Source organism: Aegilops tauschii, chromosome 6, assembly GCF_002575655.3.
Source record: "Aegilops tauschii subsp. strangulata cultivar AL8/78 chromosome 6, Aet v6.0, whole genome shotgun sequence".
Taxonomy (NCBI): domain Eukaryota; kingdom Viridiplantae; phylum Streptophyta; class Magnoliopsida; order Poales; family Poaceae; genus Aegilops; species Aegilops tauschii.
The window spans coordinates 250761456-250773406 of NC_053040.3; positions in this window are offsets into that span (position 1 = coordinate 250761456).

The window sequence follows — 11951 nt, forward strand, 5'->3', positions numbered from 1 at the left end:
TGAATATGATTTGTGAGTAGTCACTTTTGTTCTTGAGGACATGGGAGAAGTCTTGTTATAAGTAATCATGTGAAGTTGGTATTCGTTCGATATTTTGATGATATGTATGTTGTTGCTTCCTTTAGTGGTGGCATGTGAATGTCGACTACATGACACTTCACCATAGTTGGGCCAAGGGGAAGGCATTGTGGAGTAATAAGTAGAGTATGGGTTGCTAGAGTGAAAAAATCATAAACCCTAGTTTATGCGTTATTTCGTTAGGGGCTGATTTGGATCCATATGTTTCATGCTATGGTTAGATTTATCTTAATTCTTCTTTCATAGTTGTGGATGCTTGCGAGAGGGGGTAATGATAAGCGGGTTGCTTGTTCAAGTAAGAACAGTACCCAAGCATCGGTCCACCCACATAGCAAATTATCAAAGTAGCACACACGAATCAACTAAACATGATGAACGTGACTAGACGACAATTCCCATGTGTCCTCGAGAGCACCTTGCTATATATAAGACAACTTTCTGGCTTGTCCTTTCCTATAAAAAGGATTGGGCCACCTTGCTGCACCTTTGTTACTATTGCTACTTGTTACTTGTTACAAATTATCTTTCTAACAAACTATCTATCACCGTTACTCTCTGTACTTGCAGATAATACCTTGCTAAAAACCACTTATCCTTTCCTTCTGCTCCTTGTTGGGTTCGACACTCTTACTTACCGAAAGGACTACGATTAATCCCCTATACTTGTGGGTCATCATGACTCTTTCCTGGCGCCATTGCCAGGGAGTGAAGCGCCTTTGGTAAGTGGATTTTGGTAAGGAAACATTTATATTACGTGCTAAAATTTATTGTCACTTGTCACTATGGAAAATAGTCCTTTGAGAGTTGCCCCACAACCTATTGAACCTACTGAAAATATTTATTATGAGATTCCTTCGGGTATGTTAGAGAAACTGCTAGCTAATCCTTATGCAGGGGATGGAACGGTACATCCTGATATGCACCTAATCTATGTGGATGAGATGTGTGGATTGTTTAAGCTTGAAGGTTTATCCGGGGACGGATTTTAGACGAAGGTGTTCCCTTTATGTTTGGAGGGAAAGGCATTGGCATGGTATAGACTATTGGATGATATTGGAACATGGGATTAGAACCGATTGAAATTGGAATTTCACCAGAAGTTTTATCCTATGCATTTCATCGTGATCAAAATCATATATATATATATATATATATATATATATATATATATATATGTAAAACTGTGTCTGCCATAGCTTGCCACAGAACTAGTTAAGGGTCGCTAAACTTTTAATGGTTTACAATATATATATATATATATATATATCACTACTGCAGGATGCTGCTAACGTGACACTACGATCAGAGACCCTTCGATGAAACTGTGTGCGATGCCATAATCGCAAACGGTGGTGTAGAAGAACCGTCAAAAAAGGTGCAAAACATTTGCGATGGAGGATGCATCAAACACGGTTCAGATTTTAGTTGTGTGTGCGATGCAGGGCACACGGTTCAGCTCAATTAACTGTTTGCGATGAGGAGGAACAAAAGAAACGGGCAGCCAGATGAAGGTGTGTGCGATGTACTGCATACGGTTCACTCAGATGAACTGTTTGTGATTAGTCAACACAAAAGAAACGGTCAGCTAGATCAAAGGTGTGTGCAATATACGGCATGCGGTTCACTCGGATGAACTGTTTGCGTTGAGACATGAGAACAGAAATGGTTCAAATGAACAAGATGTGTGTGATACGAGGCAAACAGGTCTGTAATCGGAAACATGTGCGAAAACCGATAAGAACACAGACGATTACTGCTAACAAGCCGTGTGTGTTGTGAGCAAACGATTGCTGGTATACAATTGTGAGTGATTGATGAAAACATCAGCGACGGGTTCCATCGTTTAGTCCGTGTGCGATGTGATTTTCTTTGTCCGCACAACATCTACGCTCTATCTACAGAGCATCAACATATATACTTAAAAAGACAGCATTGCATAACCAAATTAAGCATACAATTACACAAGTGACTACACACATAACATTTCCACACACCAAAGAAAGCAATTACATGCATACTAAAGTAGGAGAAACGAGGATCTAATCATCTACTTATTGTTGTGACGATGCTTGCCATTGCTCTGCTTCCGGCTGGATCCCTGGCCGTTTTGGGGAAGGAGGAACTTCCTCATGTCAACGATCCGCCTGTACATGTCGTAGCTCGTGTACGCCTCCTTGGCCGCGTACACGACGTGAGCTTTGTCGAGTTTCTCCATCCAGGCCGAGTGCTAGGCACACTTTTCCTTGTTGCACGAATCCTTCATGTCTCTGTAGTAGGGGTCGATGATGGCCTGGGCGAGGTGAACCAGTGAGTCCTTCTCATGCTCCTTGCTGCCCCAGATCTTGTATTGGCCCCGGATGTCGACAAGATTCTGGCCGGCAATGCCCGAATTCTCGAGCGCCTTTACATTGTTGGTGATGTCCACCGTAGCGAACATGCAGTGGGGGCTGTTGACAAACCTGGCGAAACGCTCGCAAGGCCTTGTGGCCAAGTAGTAGTCGTAGACGAGGACGTGGTGGCGCACGCACATCTGGGCGACAGCGACCTTGGGACGAGACCCGGCACGAGTGCGGGTGTAATCGAGGTCGAACCCGACCACCTTGTACTTCTCCGCGGCAAGCAACAACTCCATGATGTGGATGGAGTGCTCCACCCAGACCGGGTCATTGGTGTACACCACCGAGAGGTCCATGAACCTTCTGTGGGTGTCCACCACGGCACAAATGGTGAACTGCAACTCGTCGTCGGCAGCTGCTCAGAGCGCCATTGGAGCCGTGCAGGATACCCTCTAAGAATTTCTCGTGGTGGGTGTGCTTCTTGCAATGGTGGGGCGCGATCGAAAGGTTGAAGAGACACAAGGGTAGGTTAAATGGCTGCTGTAATAAATGGGGGCCGGTCGGCCTGTAATCGTCACGTCTTGTCACGGTGTTCATAGCGGATGATTCCAGTGCACGCTTGACAACACCGCACCGCACGCGTGGGCTCGAAGAGGCGCCAAATGTATCGTCGGTGAGCCTGTTCCCGCGCTACCGCGCTGTTTACCGCGCAAGCTTCCCCCCTGGCTAGTTTGGCCACGGGTCGGCTAGAAGAGGGACAAATCGTGGGTTTTTATTGGCAAAAACCTTTGTAAAAACGAAGTGTGTGGAATGACTTCGGTCATAAGTTTACCCTTGGGTGATGAGCTCAAAGTTACACAGAAGGGTGATGATGGACACTCGAGTGCGATAATTAATTCTGCGCTCTACAGTGCACACGGTGGAAGAAACCAACCGTGTGCAATAATGTCGAAGATCATAGTCGAGTTAGCTATACAGATCGTGTGCTGTGAGATCGACAAGGTAAACTGATTCGAGAATGGTTAATAAAATCTAAGACCATTCCATATTAAGGTCAAAACATTGCTAGAAATATACAAGTCTCATACGATGCCATTTCAACGATTATACCACAAAATCTCGAAATGTTACAAGGTTCAAATTCCAGAGTTATATGGCTCAAATTCGAAGATTACAAGGTTCAAACTGATAATAGAAATGAAGTTCACCTCATCAGCTGCAAATGCTCGCGCTGATCCGCTGAACATGGATATCAGAGAGGTTCAAACTAATATCACCACTACTAAGTCTGGCTTCGAAACCTCACAATTTTTGCAAAGGGGTCAGCCACTGAGAAGTCATGTATGGGGTTGACATGATGACTTCCGATTACTCTGTCATCTGAAGTTCCAAAATGAAATTCAGCATTTTTGGAGCCTACTCCATTCTACCGCAGGCGCCGGTGCTGATCAACAAACCATTCATTTTTGCGAAATAAATATAGGGCAAACCTCATTTCCTTCAGCATCCTTCCTCTAAGAACAAAGAACCTGGCGAATATAATCTCCGGTAAGGTCCCTCGGTAGGAGTTCAAAGTAATTTCTGAGAGATGCAGATCTAGGCATTCGACGTGATTGTTATATTGTATCACATTATCCACCACTGGGCCTAATCTTATCTGCAGAAGAAGAAAACGTCTTAGTGCCCACATGCAGTTTTGAACATATTACTAGCGGCCTAGCTATTTGGTTTGCAGGATTTGTAAAATGCACTAACATGTCATCTTTGATCTGACATGATTAACATGGGCATTTGATTACATTCTAGAAAAATGTAGCCTTCTTCACAAGAGGTTGGAGTGGATGAAAAGTTCCCTAAGAAAACTAGTACAGATGAATCCAAAGGAGAAATGCTTATTGATTGTAACCATATGGATCAAGCAACCAATATGGGGGGACATGTATGTACTGAAAACCTCCAAAAGAACGTTCAGAAATCGTAGTGCATTATCATTGTAAACATGGAAAAAGGTGTCACAAATTGAACTGCCTTATGGTTAACATTTCACAGGACAGGAACATCACCTCGATATATAGCTTCTCCAGGCACGGAAAGCATCTCCGGAAACTCACAACTTGCTCCAGGTCGGGCCCGATAGATTCTAGTGCCAAGACCTTCACTTTGCGCAGATTCGGGGTCAAGCTTGTTGAAATCATTTTCTGAATGACAGACGAACAAACATCTTCAAAATTAGAAATAATGTTAATTTGTAGAAGGAGAGGTAGAAGGCGGTTGTTGTACCTGAACGAGTGTGGATCCAATAACAAGTTCAGAGCATTTGTCAGACGAGTAGCCCACCACTGTCAATTTTGGCGCAGAAATGACATTGATTCTTGTTGGATCTTCTTGATCAACTACAAGTAATCTCTCAAGTGCAGGTGTGTCCTGGATGACCATACCGTGGTACACATCTTGTGATGTCTTCCTGCCGCACCAGCAACACACATAAATAGTCCGAAGAGTCATGGAGGTGATGTGGAAGGTACTCAACCTATTGATCGCCTGAAGACGAAGGTACTCGAGTGCAGTACAGCCACGGAGCAGGCGCTCCATGTCACCCTTTGAGAGGCAGACAACGACGAGCTCGAGGTGCTTCAGTCGTGGTAGAATAAGAGCGGGCTGTTGGCACCGATTTTGGGCAAAAGTAAAATACAGTGCTATGATATTATTCAAATTGAACCATTTACATAAAATGATAAAACCAAAAAGGGTGATTTGCCGAATACACGGATAAAAATACCATGATAAAATGGTAGACCCAAAAAAAAGGGGGAAGAAAATGAGCCATATCGCCATCTAAATTAGAGGACATATGACTTTCATACACATATGCCATTATCAATGGCGAAATTCCGATGTTGGCACAAATTCAAAGTTTCATAGACGACGCTAATATTGCCAAAATATTTTATCATATTTACAAGCATTACTCTGTCACCACTAAGAAAAATGTAACGATAATGTTCGCGTAAAATAATATAACACGCAATGATGCGTAAAGAAAATGTCAAGCCATCGTATAATTATCAACCAAAAATGTTGTCCTGTGTCACAATAATTAATTTGGCCTAGCTAGCCCAGTCATACATATGGCTATGTACATGTATGGTGCAAGTCTGAGCTATGTGCATGCATGTGTTATGCAAGGATTAATTATGCGGCAAGATTAAAAGCTTAAGTAATTAGCCGGCTCATGGCCACAACATGTATGGCCTGCATGCATTAAACGTATTATAGTCAGCTGGGCCCATCCAAGTAAACTCTCAAAGCCCATTAAAAAAACTGATTGTATAGAAGAAATCCACTCGGCCAAGTTTCCTGCATGATTAAACTAGAACGTGGGCAAACCCCCACGATCCCATGATTACAAGACGTGAGCGCGTCCAGCCGAAGGCCTCGCCTGCTCTCTCCTCTCCTATAAATACCAGCTAGAACAACGTTGCCAAGGTTGCTCACTCATCATCGATCCATACATTGCTCGCTCATCATTCATCCAGTCCATCACTCACACGCACATACATACGTTGCAACCCCGCTAGCTTCATCGTCGGCCGTTCCGTTCGCTCGCCGTCGTCGCCGCCGGCCGTCCGTCCGCTCGCCGGCCGTCCGTCTCGTTCCGTCTGCTCACCGTCGTCACCGGCCGTCCGCTCGCCGTCGTCTACGTACGTCGCCAGCCGCACTGCTCATCATCTGCACCGCCCACAAGCTGCTAAACGCCAGCGTTGCTCATCTACATCACCACTTCACACGTACAGGAGGAAACCCAAGGCAAGGTGAGAATTTATGGCTACCTTCTTGCTCCCTTGATGTGTTCATATTGCATTATATGTCTCAAATAGTAGTGGTGTTCTATGTTGTTCTATATAGCATATCTTGTTTGGTCTCATGGGATCTAGTACCCCTTGTTGATACAAACCAAGATTAAATTAAGTCACTCTTGTTTTGGTCTCATGGCGATTTTGCATCCCATGTTGATACAATTCAAGACTAAAATATATTCATCGATGATGCTTTAGTTTCCCGGTACACCTCATATATGTTCAGTGCTTCCCAATCAAAATTCTGCTTGTTTTGGTCTCTTGCATCTCCATGTTGATGCAACTAAAGAACAGATTATATCTGTCTCGTTTTGGCCACATGGTGATCTTCCATCTCCATGTTGATATAACTCGAGAACAAGTGAAATCCTTCTTGGTTTCGTCTCACGGTGATCCTGCATCCCATGTTGATACAATTTAAAAATAAAAATCATGTTCATCTTGTTTTGGTCTCATGGTGATCTTGCACCTCCATGCTGATACAAGTCAAGACCACAAATTATGCTCATCTTTTTTTGGTCTCATGGCGATTTTGCATCCCATGTTGATACAATTCAAGAAGAAAATATGTCCATCTTGGTTTGGTCTCATGGTGATCTTGCATCCCATGTTGATACAAATCGAGGATAAAAATAGAAAAAAAACTCATATTGAGTTGATTTCATGAAGTCCTATGTTTGTTGGAAATTCAGACATATTTCTTCCATATAAGTTATAGTCTGTCCAGATCCCTTAATGCATGAGTCGTTGTTGCATCACGTGATGCTAGTTATGTAATCACGAGGCAAAGACCAAAAATGATAATATTTGCATGCCATCTGCCTAGTTAACTTCATCATGTCCACGCAAAACATAAATCGATATGTACTTCTGTTTGGTTACACTACAAGCATATTGTGCTATGTCGGTGATAATACAAGCAAGAAGAAAAAACCAATCTTACCTGGTTACACTACACGCGGGCATTATCTTAATGCTACGCGGTGTTAGTAGTAATACAAGTGAAAAAATATGATAAACAAACTCCATTCCGGTCAAGCTATACGTGTGTGTCATATCATTGCACCGCGTGGTTAGTATTGATACCGTGTGAAGTCAAAGTCAACAAAATATGGCACATATCATATGCACCATAAAAAGCATCAAAATTGTTTCAGAAAGCTTCGGTCCATTACGCTACACATGGGCACCATATTAGTGTCGCGCGGTGATAGTAGTAATGTGATGATGCAAAACTTATTAAATTGGCATGTCACATATGTATCCATGCCACCAAAACCAAAGATGTCATATACAATTCCCAAAGAAAAATATATACATATCCTATATGCTAACCGTAGGATAAAACTATGCCTAGCCAAAATCAACCTGCATTCCGCATATAAATGAGGTTGAACGCACACAAATTGTTGCATGCTAGGAAAATATATTCCCAAACATCACACATAAAATCATAGAGGAGTACTTGCATGGAACCAAACTTCAAGCTCACCAAGAAGGAGTTCGTCGTTGACCGTGAGGAGGATTTCTCCTGTAGTATGTTGTAATAGGAATGTGATGCAATCCTATGTAATAGATATGTTGGAATTCTTAATCAGGGGTTTTCTCTTCGGAGATGTAATTAACAGAATTTTTATGGAAATGTAAGAGTTCTAGAAATAATGTACCTGCAATGTTTGATTCTATTTTATTTTATGCATTTAAATTTCACTCTGTATCAACGACGTGGGAGCGTGTCTCACGCCTGCCATTTTTCCCATCATCACGGGCGCAGACATATGTAGGTCATTCAAAATCAATTGTCAAGTCCTGGCTAGGAATTATTAGCACGAACACTAATCCTAGTCAGATTACTAGTAGAAATCATTTGCACAGATGAAACAATTAATCACTTATCACCTGTACCATTCAAACAATCAATACACTACACGGATCTAACGAAACTTACTTAGATTTCATGGATTGGGAGAACATAACCATAGGATTTCTATTCCAAAAAGGGGGAGGCAGGAGTAACCAGAGAAACTATATGATCTATTTGACACATAAATGGGTATAGATGACTAACTAGCTGTCCATCGTCGTCGGAGTCGTCGCCGGAGTGGTCGTCGGAGTCATCGCCGGAGTGGTGGTTGGAGTCATCGCCGGAGTGGTTGTCGGAGTCGTCGTCGGAGTGGTTGTCGTAGTCGGTGTGGAACTCCGCCTCCGGCTGTGGAAGCTCGACGCCGTCGACGACATCAGGGTGCAGCGATAACTCGCCGGGTGACGGCAACATCTGTCTCCATCTCCACGCCGTGCTCCGGTGCTTTAGTAGCCCCGGCGATGCCACTCACTCTGATGGGGTGCTTTGGCGGCATCCTCATACACTGACGGCATTGAGGACTAAGAGCGGCGTCGAGGATGCAAGCGAAGAGAGAGGATTGTGTGTGCGTAGCGAGGATGGGGGTGCGGCCAGTCGGGCGCACCATTAATATGGAGTAGTGGGAGTTGTGGGAGAGAGGTGGGTGACGGTTAAACCGATGGCTCGCCTCCCGGTGAGCCTGCGCACCAGACTGCTGGCATGCCTACCAAAGTTTCACACAACTACTCGCACGCCTCCCGATGACACTGCGCAGCAAGCACGCCTCCACCAATTTACACACCTGCACGCACGCCTCCCCGTCTGCCTCCACGGCGGACTGCTCGCATGCGTCCCGTCAACTCATGCCTGCTCGCACGCCACACGGGTCGCGCGGCGGCACGTATATTGTTTTTCTATTTGGATGATTAATGATGCCGCTTTATTGCTTAACTGAAGCATGGCATATATCCATTGTTCGTCTAACGCTCATGGTTCGAATAAATAATCTATTTGGGATATAGGTTCCCAATTATTAATAATCTCCCATCTGTAATTAGATAAAGATTACATCAAAAGTGGTCTCAAATTTGACAAAAAAAGTACAATGCCACTTTGTATTGGTGTCCATATGACAACACGATAAGTTTCATAAACTTCAAATAAGTTCTGGATGTACTAGAATTGAAAAATCAAGATTCTCAATGTTTGAAATTTGTTGCATGGGGAGTAACACACGCACCCAGTGAGACACATGTGTTTTTGCAATCCATTTACGTGCACTGTCACGTGTGCATGTAGCTCAAATTTGATTTTTGCACACATTATACCCGTAGAAATCAATCAATCAATGTACTAAAACGTCTTAGTGATCTCTGTGATTTTTTTGAAATTAAAACGTCCCTCCTTTGGTAACATGTATGTTCACCGCGGGATAATTAATTTAACATGCATCATAGTTGTGGTGGATTCACGGTGTGTGTGGGTCTGGGTGTGTGCGTCTGGGGGTGGCGGGTGGCTCACAGTACACTACGAGTTGTGAGCCACCGTATGGGTTGGCCGTTTTGTTAGGCAGGCCGGTGCCACATCAGAGTCGTGAAATCGTTATTTAAAACATTACACAACCCTTTCATACATAAATGTTTTGGCCACATGCAGTCGTTGGTTTTCCTACATGACGCTCGATACTCACGTGTGACGCTTTCTGTGGGCTCGCGATGTCGTCGTCCATCACTTTGACGAACAGCCGGCAGTGGGGTTAATTTGACCAGCAAGGTAGAATCTTTTTTGTTTGTGTTATGGTGGTATATAGTACACGTCGAAGAGGTGGGAGGGGACTAGCTTACATACTATATGTACGCGTCCGTGAACAAGTACACCTCACTCAGTGTTGGGACTTTTTGTTTACCGAGGCACGTGCCACATCAAAATTGTGAAATTGGTTATTCAAACATCTCACAACACCTTTTTGGGCCACATGCATATCCTTGCTAGGACACTCACGTGTGATGCTTCCATCTGTGGGCCCACGAGGCCATCGTCGATGCATGCATGCATCACTTTGACCTACATTGGGAGAGGTTAATTAATTTCACCATCGATGAGGATTCTTTTGGGTTGTACATATATTACGGCAGGAGCATATAGTATGCGGTGAAGAGGGGGGAAGGGGACCATCATATGTAGTACGCTTGATATGAACCTCACTCTGTGTGGGTGCATGGTTTACGGTTTTTGAGGCATGTGGCACATCAAAGTAGTGCATTTTGGGTATTCAACATATATATGTTTGGCCCACATGCAAAGCGGTGGTGGTTGTCGTCTCGCACCCACTTAAGCGGTTATCAGCGATATCGATGCCTTCCATCTGTGGGCCCGCTTGGTCCATCACTACTTTTTGCCTGACAACAAGATAGGTTAATTTGACTTAGGAGGGGATTATTATTTTTTCTCTGGGATGACATGCATGATACAGTTTGAGCACACACACAAGCATGTGTACACATGAATCCCTCCCATCGAGTCGAAGTGGCTAGTACAATGACACATCATGAACCGATATCGCTTTGTGTGGGGAGCTAGTGTACGATTTTTGACACACGCGCCACATCAATGTTGTGTATTCAAACATGCATGCACGCATCACCTCCATACATATGCATGTAGTGGTTGCCTTCGAACGATACACTCCCTCACGTGGTTATCGGCGACAAGCCTATATATTCGTGGGCCCACCTCGACCAACAAGAAGATAGGTTTCCATGGCGGATTCTTCATCTGGTTCGTGTTATCGTAGTATAGGTCATGGTGAGATTCAGACCTAATTAAGTTTGAGCGCATATACTATGCACGCATGCATGCATGAATCCCCATTGTTGGCTTGAAGTGTGGTGTAACATACACATGCATCGTCAACCTAACCCTCACTCAGTGTGGGGATTTCTAGTTTGAAATCACAGTGCCACATCAAAGTTGTTCCATTGTTACTCAAAAACACACCTCTCCATACATATTTGGGCCACACGCATGCAGTGATTGTCTTCGAGGACTAGCTACTTGCTTGATTATTGGCGAGCTAGCCCATCTTCGGGGTCGCATGGACGGCCATCACTTTGACCAACAACAAGAGAGAGGTTGTACGACTAAGGTGGATTATTCTTGTTTCGTTTTACGATCCATCTTGGTGAGATATATGCCTCTCTGGCCCGCCGACTGAAAGTGTGTGCGTGTGGGGGGGGTTGCTACTTCGCACTTTGCTAGGTGAACCTCGGTTGGGGGGCATGCATTCATAGCTTAGGATTCCCTTCATGGCGACACGAGGGGGGTGGGGGGCTGCTAGCTACTTCGCACTTTGCTAGGTGAACCTCGGTTGGAGGGGCATGAATTCATAGCTTAGGATTCCTTCGTGCCGACACAAGGGAGGGGGCTGCTAGCTACTTCACACTTTGCTAGGGTGAACCTCGGTTGGGGGGACATGCATTCATAGCTTAGGATTCCCTTCGTGCCGACACGAGGGAGGGGGGGCTGCTAGCAATTTCGCACTTTGCTAGGGTGAACCTCGGTTGGGGGGCATGGATTCATAGCTTAGGATTCCCTTCGTGCCGACATGAGGAAGGGGGCTGCTAGCTACTTCGCACTTTGCTAGGTGAATGAACCTCAGTTGGGGGGCATGCATTCATAGCTTAGGATTCCCTTCGTGCCGACACGAGGGAGGAGGGAGCTGCTAGCTACTTCGCACTTTGCTAGGTGAACTCGGTTGGGGGGGAGGGGGCATGCATTCGAAGCTTAGGATTCCCTTCGTGCCGACACGAGGGTGGGGGGTGGGGGCAAGCAATACCGTGC